This window comes from Pleurodeles waltl, chromosome 8 (assembly GCF_031143425.1).
Source record: "Pleurodeles waltl isolate 20211129_DDA chromosome 8, aPleWal1.hap1.20221129, whole genome shotgun sequence".
In the NCBI taxonomy this organism is placed as follows: domain Eukaryota; kingdom Metazoa; phylum Chordata; class Amphibia; order Caudata; family Salamandridae; genus Pleurodeles; species Pleurodeles waltl.
In genome coordinates, this window is record NC_090447.1 from 1341331668 (window position 1) to 1341350985 (window position 19318).

The window sequence follows — 19318 nt, forward strand, 5'->3', positions numbered from 1 at the left end:
GGATCATGGAATTGTCCCCCCAATGCCAGAATGGCATTAGGGTGACAATTCCATGATCTTAGACATGTTACATGGTCATGTTCGGAGTTACCATTGTGATGCTGTACATAGGTAGTGACCTATGAACAGTGCACGCGTGTAATGGTGTCCCGGCACTCACAAAGTCCGGGGAATTTGCCCTGAACGATGTGGGGGCACCTTGGCTAGTGCCAGGGTGCCCACACACTAAGTAACTTTGCACCCAACCTTCACTAGGTGAAGGTTAGACATATAGGTGACTTATAAGTTACTTAAGTGCAGTGGTAAATGGCTGTGAAATAACGTGGACGTTATTTCACTCAGGCTGCACTGGCAGGCCTGTGTAAGAATTGTCAGAGCTCCCTATGGGTGGCAAAAGAAATGCTGCAGCCCATAGGGATCTCCTGTAACCCCAATACCCTGGGTACCTCAGTACCATATACTAGGGAATTATATGGGTGTACCAATATGCCAATGTGAATTGGTAAATTTAGTCACTAGCCTGTTAGTGACAAATTTGGAAAGCAGAGAGAGCATAACCACTGAGGTTCTGGTTAGCAGAGCCTCAGTGAGACAGTTAGGCATCACACAGGGAACACATACAGGCCACATACTTATGGGCACTGGGGCCCTGCCTGGCAGGGTCCCAGTGACACATAGACTAAAAGAACATATATACAGTGAAATATGGGGGTAACATGCCAGGCAAGATGGTACTTTCCTACACCCCCCCCCAAACGAAGGACAATAAGACTAGCCATGACCTGATGAGTCTTTATTGTCTAAGTGGAAATATCTGGAGAGTCCATCTGCATTGGAGTGGGTTCTCCCAGGTCTATGTTCCACTGTATAGTCCATTCCCTGTAGGGATATGGACCACCTCAACAATTTAGGGTTTTCACCTTTCATTTGTTTTAGCCAAAGTAGAGGTTTGTGGTCTGTCTGAACAATAAAGTGAGTGCCAAACAGGTATGGCCTCAACTTTTTCAGAGCCCAGACCACAGCAAAGGCCTCCCTCTCTATGGCAGACCAACGCTTTTCTCTAGGGGTCAACCTTCTGCTGATTAAAGCAACTGGTTGATCCTGGCCCTCAGAATTCAGTTGTGATAAGACTGCCCCTACCCCTAATTCAGATGCATCAGTTTGAACAATGAATTTCTTGGAGTAACATGGGCTTTTTAGGACAGGTGCAGTGCACATGGCCTGTTTGAGTTCCTCAAAAGCTTTCTGACAGCTAGCTGTCGAAAATACCTTTTTAGGCATCTTTTTACTGGTGAGATCATTAAGTGGGGCTGCTATGGAGCCATAGTTTTTAATTAATCTCCTGTAATACCCAGTGAGGCCTAGGAAGGCTCTCACCTGGGTCTGAGTTGTAGGGGGAACCCAATCCATGATTGTCTGGATTTTCCCCTGAAGTGGTGCAATCTGTTCTCCACCTACCAGGTGTCCCAGATAAACCACTTTTCCCTGCCCTGTCTGGCACTTTGAGTCTTTGATAGCGAGGCCTGCCTTTTGCAGGGCCTCCAAAACTTTCCAAAGGTGGACCAGGTGCTCATCCCAGGTGGAGCTAAAGACAGCTATATCATCTAGATATGCTGCACTAAAAGCCTCCAACCCTTGCAGGACTGTGTTCACCAACCTCTGAAAAGCGGCAGGTGCATTTTTCAACCCAAAGGGCATCACTGTAAATTGGTAGTGCCCTCCTATAGTTGAAAATGCAGTTTTAGGTTTAGCATCCTCAGCCAATTTGATCTGCCAATACCCTGCAGTCAAATCAAAGGTGCTTAGATACTTGGCAGATGCCAGTGTATCTATGAGCTCATCTGCCCTGGGTATTGGGTGAGCATCAGTTTTTGTTACCTGATTGAGACCTCTGTAGTCTACACAAAACCTCATCTCCCTTTTTTCATCTTTTGAGTGAGGCTTTGGTACAAGCACCACAGGACTCGCCCATGGGCTTTCAGAAGGTTCAACCACTCCTAGATCAAGCATTTTCTGAACCTCTTGTTTTATGCAGTCCCTGACATGGTCAGGCTGCCTATAGATTTTACTTTTGACAGGCAAGCTGTCTCCAGTATCAATTGTGTGTTCACACCAAGATGTGGTGCCTGGCACAGTTGAAAAGAGTTCAGAAAATTGTCCAAGGAGATGTATGCAGTTGTCTTTCTGTTCTGCAGTAAGACAATCTGCTAAAACTACTCCCTCCACTAAAGCATCCTCTTCAGTGGAGGAGAAGAGATCAGGGAGAGGGTCACTCTCTTCTTCCTGTCCTTCATCTGTTGCCATGAGCAGGGTGAGATCAGCCCTGTCATAGTAGGGTTTTAGGCGGTTGACATGAATCACCCTAAGGGGACTCCTGGCAGTGCCCAGGTCTACCAAAGAGGTGACCTCGCCCTTTTTCTCAACAATTAGATGGGGTCCACTCCATTTGTCCTGGAGTGCTTTTGGGGCCACAGGCTCCAATACCCACACCTTCTGTTCTGGTTGGTACTGGATCAGAACAGCCTTCTGGTCATGCCATTGCTTTTGGAGCTCTTGGCTGGCCTGCAGGTTTTTACTGGCCTTTTTCATGTACTCAGCCATTCCGGATCTTAGGCCAAGTACATAGTCCACTATGTCCTGTTTGGGAGCTTTTAAAGGTTGTTCCCAACCCTCCTTCACAAGTATTAGTGGACCTCTTACAGGGTGTCCAAAGAGGATTTCAAAGGGGCTGAAGTCCACTCCTTTCTGGGGTACCTCCCTGTAAGCAAAAAAGAGGCAAGGTAACAGGACATGCCATCTCCTCCTGAGTTTTTCAGGGAGTCCCATTATCATACCTTTGAGAGTTTTATTAAACCTCTCTACCAGTCCATTAGTCTGTGGATGATAAGGTGTGGTGAATTTGTAGGTTACACCACATTCCTTCCACATAGCTTTCAAGTATGCAGACATAAAGTTGCTACCCCTGTCTGATACAACCTCTTTTGGGAAGCCCATCCTGGAAAAGATTCTCAGGAGGGCTTTTGCGACTGCAGGAGCTGTAGTGGTCCTTAGAGGAATTGCTTCAGGAGATCTTGTGGCATGGTCCACAACCACCAAGATAAACCTATTGCCTGAAGCAGTAGGAGGGTCAAGGGGGCCAACTATGTCAACCCCTACCCTTTCAAAGGGGACCCCAACCACAGGTAGTGGAATAAGGGGAGCCTTTACTGTGCCACCAGTCTTGCCACTGACTTGGCAGGTCACACAAGACTTACAAAAATCTTTTGTGTCCTCTGACATCCTAGGCCAGTGAAACAGGGGGACACGCCTTTCCCATGTTTTGATTTGACCCAAATGCCCAGCCAAAGGAATGTCATGTGCCAGAGTTAGGAGGAACTCTCTGTACTGCAGGGGAATGACCAATCTCCTGGCTGCTCCAGGTTTTGGGTCCCTTGCCTCTGTGTACAAGAGGTTGTCCTCCCAGTAAACTCTATGTGAGTCACTGACATCCCCATTTTGCTGCTTGACAGCTTGCTGTCTGAGACCCTCTAATGTGGGACACGATTGCTGTGCCACACTCAGCTCTTCCCTGGCAGGCCCCCCTCCACCCAAAAGCTCAGCAGTGTCTGCTGCCAGCTCTGGTGAAGGTTCTGCACAGGGAGGAAATTCTTCTTCCTCAGAAGGAGAATCATCTGTAGAGGGAGGGATAGTGGGTAGGGATTTACCCTTGCTACCCCTAGCTTTAGGGAGCACTTGGTCCATTGTTCCAGGATCCAAGTCACCCTGTCCTTTTTGCTTTTTGGCCTGAGCCCTTGTCAAAGCAAAAATAATCCCAGGAATGCCCAGCATTGCTGCATGAGCCTCCAACTCCACTTCTGCCCAAGCTGATGTCTCTAAATCGTTCCATAGTAGACAGTCTACAGGTAAATCTGAGGCAACCACAACTTTCTTTGGACCAGTAATCCCCCCCCCCCCAGTTGAGATTCACAACAGCCATGGGGTGGCTAAGAGTGTTGTTATGAGCGTCCGTCACTTGGTACTGCTGACCAAGTAGGTGTTGTTCAGGGTGCACCAGTTTCTCTATTACCATGGTAACACTGGCACCTGTGTCCCTGTAGGCCTGAACCTCAACACCATTTATTAGGGGAAGTTGCTTGTACTTATCCATATTAAGGGGACAAGCAACCAAGGTGGCCAAATCAATGGCACCTTCAGAGACAAACACAGCCTCTGTGGTCTCCCTAACAAGACCAACCCCAAATAAATTAACAAAAGTGAGCCCAGCTACTCCCTTGGATTGGCTATTAGTAGGTTTGCTCCCACCACCATTGCTATAACTAGGGGCACTAGAATTTGCAGTAGGGGTTGTGGTAGTGGGAGGTTTGGTGTTTTTCTTTGGACAACTGGCATCAGTTGTCCAATGGCCTTTGACTTTACACAAATAACACCAAGGCTTTTTAACTTGATTATTTGAAGAGGATTTGGACCCACCACCCCCACCAGAGGATTTTTGTGGGCCTGATGAAGACTCAGTTTTACTTTTGTCCCCACCCTTGTCAGAAGACTTACCATCCTTCTTCTTGCCATCCTTGTCACCCCCGTATCAACTTTTATGTTCACTCTTGTTCTGACCCATTTGTCTGCCTTCTTTCCCAATTCTTGGGGAGAGGTCAGATCTGAGTCCACTAAATATTAGTGTAACAAGTCAGACACACAGTTATTCAGAATATGCTCTCTCAGAATAAGATTATACAGGCTTTCATAGTCAGAAACTTTACTGCCATGTAACCACCCTTCCAAGGCCTTCACTGAACAGTCAACAAAGTCTATCCAGTCTTGTGAGGACTCTTTTCTGGTGTCTCTGAACTTAATCCTGTATTGTTCAGTGGTTAAGCAAACTCCATCCAAGAGTGCATCCTTCAAAACTGCAAAATTGTTAGCATCACTTTCTCTAACAGTAAGGAGCCCATCCCTACCCTTTCTATTGAAAGATAGCCACAATACAGAAGCCCACTGCCTTTGAGGGACCCCTTGTACCATACAGGCCCTCTCAAGTGCAGCAAACCACTTGTTGATGTCACCCCCCTCCTTGTAAGGGGGGACTATCTTGTGCAGATTCCTGGAATCATGCTCTCTGACAGGATTACTATCAGGAATACTGCTGCTGCCACCATGGAGTCCAAACCCCAATCTCTGTCTCTCCTTCTCCAGGTCTAGGGATTCCTTGTCTAAGGCCAGCTGTTGCTGTTTAAGCTTCAGTCTGGTCTCTTCCACTCTCAACTTTTTGAGTTCCCTTTCTAACATGTTATCTTCAGGGTGGGTGGGTTGGGAATGCTTGGAAACAGAAGATAAATTGGAAACAACAGAGGGAGATCTGTCCCTAACTGACTGGACTCTAATAACATGGCCTCCAGGAATAAAGACACCCCTACTATGATGGTAGCCTCCATTACTACCAGTATTACTAGGTGGTCTGCTAAGGGGCAGATTTTTAACAGAACCCTCCCCACCTCCCTCAAGGTGATCCCCTGAGTCAGAATGGGAGCCTTCTATTAACCTCTCATTTGAAGTGCCTGCTTGTCACTCATCATTCACAATAAGCATGTTATATAGAAACTCTTTTGTGGGGTTCTTTCCTATCACTAAACCTCTATCCAAGCAGAGACTCCTTAGGCTCTTGTAATTTAAATTGTCATAGGTAGTATTGACCATTTTAAGAGCAGACTCTACATCAGACATGATAGAAGAAGGTTTAGAGACAGTGAGAAGAAAGAAAAAGTTTCAGAACTTTTTAAAGAACAGAGAAAAAAAACTTTTATAAACTTTTATAAACTTTTAGAAGTTTAGAGAAACTTTTCAGAACTTTGTTAAAAGTTTAAGAGGAGAAAAGCAAAACTTTTTGGTTAGGTGTACATACATTGAACTTGTTTTGTATAATAGTCTCTTATGAAAAGTACACAATGACAAAGTGGTAAGTAGTTACAAGTACTTATCCCACCGCTGCACAACCAATGTAGGAGGCTGGCCTGGCTTGTAGTGGGTACCAGAGGTACTTACACCTTGTGCCAGGTCCAGTTATCCCTTATTAGTGTAGAAGAGGTGTTTCTAGCAGCTTAGGCTGATAGAAGGTAGCTATGGCAAAGCAGCCTAGGCTGAACTAGGAGACATGTAAAGCTCCTACTATACCACTGGTGTCGTATGCACAATATCATAAGAAAACACAATACACAGAAGTACTAAAAATAAAGGTACTTTATTTTTATGACAATATGCCAAAAGTATCTCAGTGAGTACCCTCAGTATGAGGATAAGATATATACCCAAGATATATGTACACAAACCAAAATTATGCAGGTAATAGCAAGAAAAGTAATGCAAGCAATGTAAAGTTACAGTAGATTGCAATAGGAGCACATAGGTATAGGGGCAACAAAAACCATATACTCCAAAAGTGGAATGCAAACCACGAATGGACCCCAAACCTATGTGAGCTTGTAGAGGGTCGCTGGGACTGTAAGAAAACAGTGAGGGTTAGAAAAATAGTCCACCCCAAAGCCCTGAAAGGTAGGTGTAAAGTGCACCTACTACCCCCAGAGAGCACAGAAGTCGTGATAGGGGGATTCTGCAGGAAGAACAAACACCAGCAATGCAACAACAGTGGATTTCCAGACCTGAGTACCTGTAACACAAGGAGACCAAGTCCAATAGTTGCGACAGTGTCGAGAGTGGGCAGGAGCCCAGGAAATGCCAGCTGAGGGTGCAAGGAAGCTGCCACCTGTTGGAAGAAACTTGGAGTTCTGCAAGAAAGAAGAGGACTAGGAACTTCCCCTTTGGAGGATGGATGTTCCACATCGCGATGAAGCTTGTAGAGGTGTTCCCACGCAGAAAGACTGCAAACAAGCCTTGCTAGCTGCAAGGGTCGTGGTAGAGGTTTTTGGGTGCTGCTGTACCCCAGGAGGGACCAGGATGTCTCCACTTGGAGGAGGAGACAGAGGGGGCGCCCAGCAAGTCAGGGAGCCCTCACAGAAGCAGGCAGCACCCGCAGAAGTATCTGAACAGGCACTTGGAAGAAAAGTGAACCAGAGTCCACCCGAAGTCACAAAAGGGAGTCCCACGACGCCGGAGGACAACTCAGAGGGCACTGCAGGTTAGAGTGTCGGGGACCCAGGCTTGGCTGTGCATGAAGGAAATCCTAGAAGAGTGCACAGGGGCCGGAGCAGCTGCAAATCACACGGTACCCAGCAATGCAGTCTAGCGTGGGGAGGCAAGGACTTACCTCCACCAAACTTGGACTGAAGAGTCACTGGACTGTGGGAGTCACTTGGACAGAGTTGCTGAGTTCCAGGAACCACGCTCGTCGTGCTGAGAGGAGACCCAGAGAACCAGTGATACAGTCTTTTGGTGTCTGCGGTTGCAGGGGGAAGATTCCGTCAACCCACGGGAGATTTCTTCAGAGCTCCTGGTGCAGATAGGAGGCAGGCTACCCCCAGAGGATGCACCACCTGGAAACAGTCGAGAAAGCCGGCAGGATGAAGCGATACAAGGTTGCTAGTAGTCGTCTTGCTACTTTGTTGCGGTTTTGCAGGCGTCCTGAGCAGTCAGCGGTCGATCCTTTGGTAGAAGGTGAAGAGGGAGATGCAGAGGAACTCTGGTGAGCTCTTGCATTCGTTATCTGGTGAGATCCCCAAAGCAGAGACCCTAAATAGCCAGAAAAGGAGGTTTGGCTACCAAGGAAGGAGGATTGGCTACCAAGAGAGGTAAGAGCCTATCAGAAGGAGCCTCTGACGTCACCTGCTGACACTGGCCACTCAGAGCAGTCCAGTGTGCCACAAACACCTCTGTTTCCAAGATGGCAGAGGTCTGGGACACACTGGAGGAGCTCTGGGCACCTCCCCTGGGAGGTGCAGGTCAGGGGAGTGGTCACTCCCTTTTCCTTTGTCCAGTTTTGCGCCAGAGCAGGGCTGGGGGATCCCTGAACCTGTGTAGACTGGCTTATGCAGAGATGGGCACCATCTGTGCCCATCAAAGCATTTCCAGAGGCTGGGGGAGGCTACTCCTCCCCAGCCCTCACACCTATTTCCAAAGGGAGAGGGTGTTATACCCTCTCTCAGAGGAAGTCCTTTGTTCTGCCTTCCTGGGCCAGGGCTGCCTGGACCCCAGGAGGGCAGAAACCTGTCTGAGGGGTTGGCAGCAGCTGCAGTGGAGACCCCGGAAAGGCAGTTTGGCAGTACCCGGGTTCTGTGCTAGAGACCCAGGGGATCATGGAATTGTCCCCCCAATGCCATAATGGCATTGGGGTGACAATTCCATGATCTTAGACATGTTACATGGCCATGTTCGGAGTTACCATGGTGACGCTGTACATAGGTAGTGACCTTTGAACAGTGCACGCGTGTAATGGTGTCCCCACACTCACAAAGTCCGGGGAATTTGCCCTGAACGATGTGGGGGCACCTTGGCTAGTGCCACGGTGCCCACACACTAAGTAACTTTTCACCCAACCTTCACTAGGTGAAGGTTAGACATATAGGTGACTTATAAGTTACTTAAATGCAGTGGTAAATAGCTGTGAAATAACGTGGACGTTATTTCACTCAGGCTGCACTGGCAGGCCTGTGTAAGAATTGTCAGAGCTCCCTATGGGTGGCAAAAGAAATGCTGCAGCCCATAGGGATCTCCTGGAACCCCAATACCCTGGGTACCTCAGTACCATATACTAGGGAATTATATGGGTGTACCAGTATGCCAATGTGAATTGGTAAATTTAGTCACTAGCCTGTTAGTGACAAATTTGGAAAGCAGAGAGAGCATAACCACTGAGGTTCTGGTTAGCAGAGCCTCTGTGAGACAGTTAGGCATCACACAGGGAACACATACAGGGCACACACTTATGAGCACTGGGGCCCTGCCTGGCAGGGTCCCAGTGACACATAGACTAAAACAACATATATACAGTGAAATATGGGGGTAACATGCCAGGCAAGATAGTACTTTCCTACAAATACCCTCTCTCACATCTCATTACCTCTCACACTCACCCTGTCAGGGCTCTGTCTAGTTTACAGGGCTTTTACTGTGTTAAAAATTTAAGAGCCCTCTATTCAAATGTTATAAAAACAAATTCCTGGAAACAGGTGTTGGCCATTCACCCACTCCTAATTGAATATTATGACATGGTAGTTGTGGGCAACCCTGCCAATAACATAGTACCCTGTGGACCCTTTAAATTTTTCAATTACACCAGACTAATGTTTTGCCCTTGATTCTAAGGCACCCAAAACAAGATGCTTTAAACATGCTCGCCACTGCCTTTCTGCCCTCTTTGCCTGAGTACAGTAAGGTGCTGCTGCTGTTGTGTATGTACAAAAACAAGGACAGCCTGGAAACCAGAGGAAAACTGGGCAATCAGTGTTAACTAAATATAGTGGTTTGCCTGTCATAACATAAATCATACGTTTAGGAGCTCGCAAAGGTGTACTCATAGTACCCATAAATTGAAAACACATTGAAAATTCCAACATTTGGTGTAAGGGTTTTTACTGCGAATATACACAAACCAGAACCCAGTATGCAAACATACAAAAATACAAAGTGATTTGAGACAAAATTGCACAACAAAAATACATAAAAGGTGCACAATGTCTCAGTGAGGAGAAATTACAGAGAAGTGAAAAGATTACACCAATTATTGACAACACACTTTCAGGCATGTATTTCCAAAACACACATTTGAGTAATTTTTATTGATAACTTAATAAGACATTGTAATTCAATTAGTGTGTTAGACTGTTGAGGACGTTTCATGACCCAGGAACGCCACTTACCTTAATTGGTCCTCTGGTCAGTCAAGGACCTTTTAGATCCTGCTCAGTGTTCCCATTGTAGACCTCTTGTTATCTCTCCGTACTCTGTCTCTTTCACCCTTTTCACTCACTCTTTTTTCAGCTTGGGCTCTCTTTATCTCTCTGTGCCCCTTTTTTCATTCCATTTGTGTTTTATTTGCACCCACTCGTGCTTTTTCCAGCTTTTGCCTCGCTTTGTCTCTCTGTGGCTAATTTCTTCCATTCACTCATGTTTCATTGCTCTCATTCTTGTCCTTCTCAGCTTTCACCTCTCTCTGTTGCTTTGGCCCACTTTTTTGCCTTAATGCTCTTTGCTCTCAGCCTTTTGACTCCTTTTAATCTCTTTTGACTTTTTTTCTTGTCATCACCCCTTTTTGCTGTCCCTCTTTACCTGTTCTCCTGCACAATTTCCTGCCTCCTTTTCCTACCTCGCAGGCTCCCCCCATTCCCTCCCTCCCTGCCGACCCCAGGACCTACTTAATGGTAGCTGCAATGCAGCTGCACAGCAGGTGTATCAAAGGCAAGCTTGTCTGCAACTGTCAGCACCAGGACCGTGCCCAGTGCCACAAACCCTGGTCTGTCCCCAGACCCACAGTTTGGCTGCTGTCTGCACCCTTGACACCGAATGGTGCCACAATCATTGTTAAAACCCAGTCTCTCTCTCCACAATAGGACTTTTAACCTGTAGCGCCTGACACTTCACCTGCCACACCATACACACTCCAACTGCCTCCAGCCCCCTCTGACTATTTCACATACTACATCAGCAACAACACAGCATAACCCTTGCACACTCCTCAGCACATGTTCGCAAAACACTCAACCAAAGTCTGGGACCTCATTGGCTCGCTTGCACCAGACACCCTCTTCCTCACTGAGCCCTGGCTCAACCTGTCATCTGACCCCAACATCGCTGTGACTGTCCTGGAAATACAGGATCAGCAGTGGTGACTGCATCAACAAACCAGAAGAAGGAATCACCATCATCCACAGAGATTTCATCCAATGCGCCACTTCCATGGATGACACTACCAGTGCCATAGAACACATGAACTTCAAACTCCAGATCAACGAAAGAACCACCATAATGGGGACCCTCGTGTACCACCCCTGGGATCACGAACCAAATTTGCAAATCTCATTACAGTCTCCCTCGTCCCCTCATCATCAACTCCAAAGTTTACATGTTCCTCAGTGACCTCAATTTCCATCTAGATGACCTCATGGGCCCTAACTCAACAGACCTCCTTAACTGCTTACACTATAATGGGCTCTCCCACTTTGTCCATGACCCCACACACATTGTAGGACATACACTCACCCCATTTTCACCTCCAACGACATAATCACTTACAGCCACACCACCCAGCTTACAAGGACAGACCACTCCGCAATACATTTCAGCATCATCACTCCACAGGCTCCCCCCCAACAGCCCCTAGGAAGGCCTGGCAGTCCCAGCTGAAAAAGGAGCAATGTCACAGAGTCAGACTGTATCAATGCTCTCACATCCAACACGCAGGAACCCACCAGCAGCCTGGACCTTAATGTCAGAAACTTCAATACCTGGATCATGGACTGCACCAACACCCTTGCGCTAGACAAGCAGACCAAACACAAAAGAGCAATCAAGCAAGCAAGATGGTATACTGAAAACATCAGGAACTCAAGGCGCCACTGCAAACAACTTGAGAGGAGATGGATTACCAGCAAAGACACAACCACTACCACTGCAAACTATGGGAAACAAGGAAAAAAGCCCTCACAGCAGGAATCAAAACCAACCCTAAAACAACAAGAACCTCTTTGCAATTGTCAAGGAATTCTCCAAACCTGCCACAGCAAACAATGAAGACCCTACTAACACCAAGAATAATTTCCACAACTGCATTGTCACAGACTGGATGAATGAGAACTGCCTAAATCTCAGCACTGACAAGACAGAGGTGCTGACCTTCAGAAGCAGGAAGTCCGCATGGATCTCATGGTGGCCCTCAGAGCTTGGTCCCACACCAATCCCGACTGAGTCAGCCAGAAACCTCAGAATCACCCTTGAACACAAATCAGTGCTGTCACATCCTCCTGCTTCTTCATCCTGAGTATGCTAAACAATATCTTCAAGTGGCTCTCCAGGACTCAAGGCACACCGTCATCCAGGCCCTTGTCACAAGGAGACTGGATTACAGCAACACACTCTATGTAGTAATACCAACCTACTTCCTCCAAAGACTCCAGACCATCCAGAACACCACCACCAGACTCATCCTTGACCTCCCTGATCGCATTCACATTGCCCCCTACCTCAGGCAGCAGCACTGGCCCATGGTCCAGAAACTATGCCATTTCAAGCTCTTCACACATGCATTCAATGCATTGCACAACACTGGACCATCCTATCTCAACCACTACCTCAACTTCCACCAGCCCTCCAGGCACCTTCACTCTGCATCTCTCCGATATGCCCATGCACATCTCATAAGCAGAAGCAGAGGTGGAGACCAATCCTCCCCCCATCTCATAGTGATATCCTGGATTGACCTCCCCCTCTACATTAGGACCTCCACATCAATGCTGGGATTCTGAAAGAAGCTGTAGACCTGGCACTTAGACTAGTACACTAGTTCCTTCATCATCCTCAACTAGACTTAGATAACACCCTCCTAGAGCCTGGATACCCTCATGGGGGAAAAGCCACACTCTAAAAAAACACTTGCAAAACATACATGCCAAATAGAGTTTTCTTCAGGGCTGTATGATAATTGGGGCCTGAACTGTTTGGCCAAAAAGGTCAGAGAGGATAAATGGCTGTGCACCGTACCCAATGGTAACTCACTGCAGTGATAGACTGCAGTAATAGATTAACCTGTTATATGAAGGCATGACAAGGTGAGAAAATATAAGATGCACTACTCACTTGGGACAGGATATACCAGAGTGAGTGAATTGCAATGATGGGTCCGGAAGTTGTGGGAATTGGAGGCAGTCTTTTTTACTGCTGATAACAGTGTGGAGCACCATCACCATCAGTGGTGGTGGATGGGAGATGGGAAGATATGCTGCGGTAGGAAGCCTGGGTGGTGGGGTCTGGTGAGTGCAGAAGACCTGTTCTTATCAACGTTGTCTTAGAGCTGGGTTATTATGACTCCAGCCAGCCACTGCTGTCTGGCAGGGGCAGAAACCCAAATCTTACTATTACTATTCCCATTTTCAACGTATGCTCACACATTCTTACTGCCGAAGAGACTAATGTTGAGGAAAGGTTAAACATCAATACCCATGGAGAGAAGTGACTTCTTCCAACTACAGGAAGATCTGCTCAGGTTCTTCTTAAGAATATGTTTCTTAATCATTTACAAGGTAAACCTGGCCTGGGCTCACAAAATGCCACAAATCTATGTCCACAATCTACTTTTAATCCTTCCAGTCTTTGTATGCCCAGTGAGGTGCTTACATTTAAAAACGTGGTTTGAAGTATGTGGCCAAATTAAAAGAATCATTTGAATATGTCCCTTCTGACATCACACAATTGGAAAGAAAAGTATTTCATTCCCTCAAAAAACAATAAAGACCTTATCATCAAACCAGCAGATAAAGGCAAAGGTATAGTGTTAATGAATCACACAGATAATAGGATGGAAATCCTCTACCAGCTGGCAAACACAGAACATTACCTACCTTTGAAAGGAAACCCAACCAAAAACATACAGAAAGGTATACTCCAAAATATCAAAATTAGAGAAGAAAGTTGGTTTTTCAGCCATCATGAACTATTTTTTAAACAACAAAACACCTAGAATGCCTGTCATATATTTGCTGCTTAAATTTCATAAGAGCATGAACAACCCAGAAGGGAGATCAAGAGTCATGTTTATAAGTTGTGTCGTTCTTTCACCAAGCAACGTGGTACATGCATGGCCCAACTCCAAAATGCAATTTATCAAGCCATGCAAGGCCACCTTGCATGGCCCTGAGTGGCTTGATATATCCAGAGTAGAGCAATGCAGTGCAAATTGTTGCTTTGCATTACTCTGTCCCAGGGAGGCATTCCATGGGTGTTGCGTGGGTGTTTCCATGCAACACACTTGGATTTTTATGCATTTCGATTTACCATGAGTGATAGACTTGGGAATGTACAAAAACTGCTATGCCTCCCTAGGTGAGGTGTAATGAGAGGAAAGATCTTTATTTCACCTTGTTTTTCCTCTGTCTTTGCATGCTGCTTTCTCCAGCACACATAGAAAGGGGACAATTCCTCAGGGGATTGTTTTTGTGCAGGAAGGTGCCTCTTCCTGCACAAACAAAATTCTGTCTGCAATGCAGGCATCCTTACACCGTGGTGTAAAAGTGGTGGTGTTGGCACTAGGCAGCCAAAAAGGCACCAGCACTGGGATAAGGCAGGAATGAATTATATTATTTTAAATATGGTGCATTCCTGCCCTTTTGCTGTATCTCAGTGCAGCACAACAAGGTGATTTGCTCAATTTCATAAATAAGGCCCTGATTTTCTCTGGTTGTGGCTATATTCTCTGACCTATAGGAAAATACCAGGGCCTCTTTATTAAAGATCTTGTCTCTCACGCTACTACATACATAAAAGACAGTATGCATCCCATTAATCAGACTGAGGACCTTAATTATGACTCACAACAAGATTGGTTAGTAGGGTTGGATTTGGAACCCCTCTGTACCAACATCCCTGAGATAGAAGGCACTGATGTAATCACTTACCCTATGGGAAAGTAGAACTACCCTACATCTTGCCCAACATCACTTCTTCAAATCACCCTCACGAAAAGCTTTTTCCAATTTGAAAACACTTTACCAACAGTGTAAAGGAGTACCTATAGGGGCTTGTTTTGCCTTTAATTTTGCTGTCATCTATCCTAATAATTTTGATAATCAGCTTATTGTATAGCATAGTAACCTTTTCCACACCAGCATCAGAAGATGGAAACATATTATAGATGATGTTTTCATGACCTGGAGGGGCAACATCACAGAACCCATATCCTTTTATGACATATAGGCCCATATTATGACAGTGGTGGTAGAAACCGCCTACCGCCGTGATGACGGCTGCCAAAAGACCATCGCCACGGCTACCATCCGTCCACCAGATTATGACCACAGCGGTACTTCCTACTTCCGCCACAAGAAGGGCAGAAATCTGGCCTTGGCCATACTGGCGGATGGTGGTAAGGTGGCGCTGCTACCACCAGCACCGCCCGCCAGTAGACCACGCCAGCCGTATCATGACCTGTGATACGGCCTGATGGTGTTCTGCTGGCGGTAGCAGCACCACGTCCTGTTCCCTGACGGAAAACCACCTGGATGAAGGTAAGTTGGGCTTCTGACAGGGGAGTGGGGGTGGGGGGTGTTGTGTGTGTGTGTGTTTGCGTGGGGTTGTGTGCATGAATGTGTGAGTGTGTACATGAATGCGTATGTGTGTGTAGTGTTGTTTGCGTGGATGTATGCATGTGTGTTAATGCGTGTAAGAATGGAAATGTGACTGTATGTCCGTATGTCAGTATGAATGTGTATACGGATGTGTGCGAGCATGGCTGGATGTATGCGTGTATGCCAGTGTGTCTGCGGGTGTTTGTGTGTATGGGGAATGGAGATTGAAAGGGGGGAGCATGGATGGGGGGCTAAGGGGTGTCTGGGGAGTGTTTGGGGGGTGGGTGAGCCTCCTGCCAGTGACAGGGAAGGAATTCCCTGTCACTGTTAGGGCCTACCGCTATGGTTTTTGTGGCTTTGCTAACACAATGAAAACCATGGTGGTAGGATGGCCCATAATGCTGCCAGCGGTACTATAGCGGCCGCCGGGCTGGAGATTGATATCCCCGGCCCGGCGGCTACTACCGCCATGGTGGTCTGAGTGGAGAAGTGGCGGGTTGGGCAACCCGCCATTCTCATAATGTGGTGGTATGTACCGCCAGCATGTTGGCGGTACTACCGCCACATTACCACTCATCACCGGGTCATAATGACCCCCATAATCATACACATTAACATTTCACTCATAATTTCAGTGATACCTCATTGGCATTTCTTGATTTAACATCTAACCTGGTAAAGTATGGACTGATCTATAGGGAAAGCTAACTGAACATAACATCCTTTTATCCTACAGCAGCTTTCACCATTGTTGCCTAAAGAACAATTTACCATATGGCCAGTTTCTTAGAATTCATAGAAATTGTAAATTGAAAAGTGACAATTTCAGAAAAGCAGAGGTTTTAGCCAAAACCTAGAGAGAGTGGATATCCTAAAAGTTTAATATCACTTTCCCTGAATCATGCGTGGTATTGTCCAAGGGAAACTTAGTTTTCCCCCAAATCCTGTAATTAAACCAATCAGATGGCATGTATGACAACATTTTTCCCAGCTTCTATCAAAATGTAAAAAAAATTGGGAAGAACCCCAGGTTTAATAAACAAACTTCTACTTTTTTTGTTTTGCAGAGGCAGAAATATAGGAGATCACTTGATCAGTGTTATGATTTGGAAACCCACTCAGACTTTGCCTTCTGTATTATTGTACCTACCTTGAACAGTAGGCCATTACAAATGCCTCAAGTGCTCTATCTGTAACCAAACCTTTGACACAAAAACATTTGAACATAACAATGTCATACATACACTTTATAAATTGTAACTCAAACAACAAGGTTTATTCTATTATGTGTCCATATAATTTAATTTATATAGTACAGACCACTCAAAATAAAAGCTAGAATCACACAACATAAAAGTTGGATTAGAAGACAAGTTGTGAATGCCTCATTGGTTGCTCACTTCAGAAATATGTGCCACCCAAAGACACCTTTTAGATGGGTAGTGATTGACTATGTTAAACTCACCCCCACTGGAGGAGATATCCAAGTGCTATTAAATAGATGTGAATCTAGGTGGATTATGAAATGTTCCGTAGCAATCCAAGGTCCTAATACTTTGTATGAATGGAAATCTTTGATATAATCTGTCTCTGTGTGACTCTTGTAATTATTGTTTTTTTGCAATTAGTCTGTTGTGTCTCATAAATAGGAGGTCAACTGTATTAACTGTTCCCTCCATGATGCTTTTTTGAAATGTGTGATCATACAAACAATTTTAATAGCTGTATTCCCTTTTTGGTGCCCATCCTTTTTCAATCCTAATTGCTATATGGAGTATTTTACTCCAATATGGTGGCCAGTTTCACAGTAATTTTTCTCTTTTTTCCATTTCAATGTCCTGGTTGACATTTTATTTATAATTCCAGTATTGCACTTACCCCTTGATGCTCTCTAAATAATTTTTGGGTTTCTAATGTCCCCCTTTTTTCTACATACACAAGTCACGTTTTTCTCTCTTCAATTACAGATTTTCACCTTTTTACACTCTTACAACATCCTCCAAGATGATGGACAAGACTATAGGCATTGCCTTCTTGATGCTGCTGTCACCATGACAACATGCTACTTTATCTCTATATGCCTTCCTCATACTTACCATTCCTTTCCGCACTGCCACTGGGATTTATTCCTTTACATTCGGAGATGGCTGAATCTTTGATTAGTTCTTCTGCACTCCAGTTGATATAGATGGCTGGCTCATTACAGTAAGCTCCTTTTAAAGTTCTTTGGTGGCCTTGATTAATTTTTGCCCCTGGAATTTTAATATACTTTAATCCTTTTTTTCTAGTGGGGCACTTAAATTTTGGTCCTTCTGGTATATCAGTTTTCAAGACTACTCCATACGCCACCATAACTATGTGCTTTAAGTAATTGCTTGAGTAAATGCTTGTGGCCTTTTTCACAACAACATAAGCCATACAAGTGCTTAAAGCATTATGGCTAATTTTGAGTACTCTCTTTCTAGCCAAGTGCAGCCATATTCCAATGTATACCTTTCATAGATCTACCCATGCTCTCTACAATTGTCTCTTATTCTGATGATGACCCATAAATTGTTTTAAGGGTAGTAACTCCATCGACATCAAAGGCACAAAGACAGCTTATTATGAACCTGGTCAAGTTTATAATAACTTCACTTCTTGTGACCTACAATTTTTCCTATGTACTAGTCCTGTAATTGACCAGCTCATCGCCTATTTGCCTTTACAAAGCATGCCTTTTTTGAATAATTTTAACTTTGCACTGTGTGATCGCCTTACTTTACAGAACAGTACTGTTATTAGGTGGAGATACTCTTGTATAGTATTTTGAACTTTTCTGCTAAATACTTTGATTATTAAAAAAAAAGTTTCCTTTCCAAGTCTCCATATAGTTTGATTTAGCAATATGTTCTGAATACATTTGTGATTGGACTAATTATTAATCAATTACTATTGCAAATGTTTTAGAGAACAAAACCTTGAAGGAGCTTTTTGTTTATGCATAACTTATGGTGAAGGTAGTACCCTTTTCCCTATGAGGGTAGCGCTTTGGGTGCCCCTCCTGGTCCAACAAGACCACAATCCGTGAGACAGGGATATGACATGGCACGCACGCATGAGCCGTGTTTGCCCATGAAAAGAAAAATCAGCATTAGGGATCCAGAAATTAGTACAGTTTAACACACAGGGCAGGGGTACATGTCCCTTACCTTGTAGAGGACTTTTCCACCCCAAAAGACACCCTCTCAGATCAGAACGGGCCAAGCCAACTCCTACAACACAAATGAATTAACCCACCTTCACCAGCGTTTCCAGTAAAACGGAATCCCTGAATTTGATAATGTCAACCCGTCAAGCCAAGGTCAATAACACACATTTGTATCAAAATATTATAAATCATGTTTATTTTGTAATTATAATTACATTCATTTGATGCTGTACATATGTGTATATATATATATATATATATATATATACATATAAATATATGTGTGTGAAAATCAATAAATAACTTGGGAAAGGCCGCAAAAAATAAGCAAAAAAGACAAGAAAAAACTACCATTCACCCAGCCTCAATCACACTGATTAAAATGAATGAAAGCATTACGAAATAAACATGATTTATAATATTTTGATACAAATGTATGTTAACAACCTTGGCTTGACGGGTTGACAACCTGGAAAGGTTAGGTGGTCAGATTGATATAACCAACAGGAATGTCCATCAGCATTGTTGTGGTTCAATATGGCTCCGTTCTCCACTACAAAGCTTAAACTTACAAAGAAACAGACCACCTCAACAAATTGGGATTCTCTCCCTTCAAAGCCATCAATCGTTTCAGTGGTTTATGAACTGTTTGCACCACAAACTAAGGTGGTTATTATGAACATGGCGGTGGTGGTGGTCCAGACCACCAAATAATGAAGCACATGAGAAACAAGTAGCGGTCTAGCCACACACCGCCAGCATTGGAGTGGCAACGAGGACGGAGGAGACCACCCACAGTCTGGCGGAAAGGCCTCACCGCCAACCAAATAATGAAGCACAAGACCGCAGGCAGTTCCGGGGCGGAAACCCGTGGTGGAAACAACCTAAATAAAAGGCAACACTCACCGGG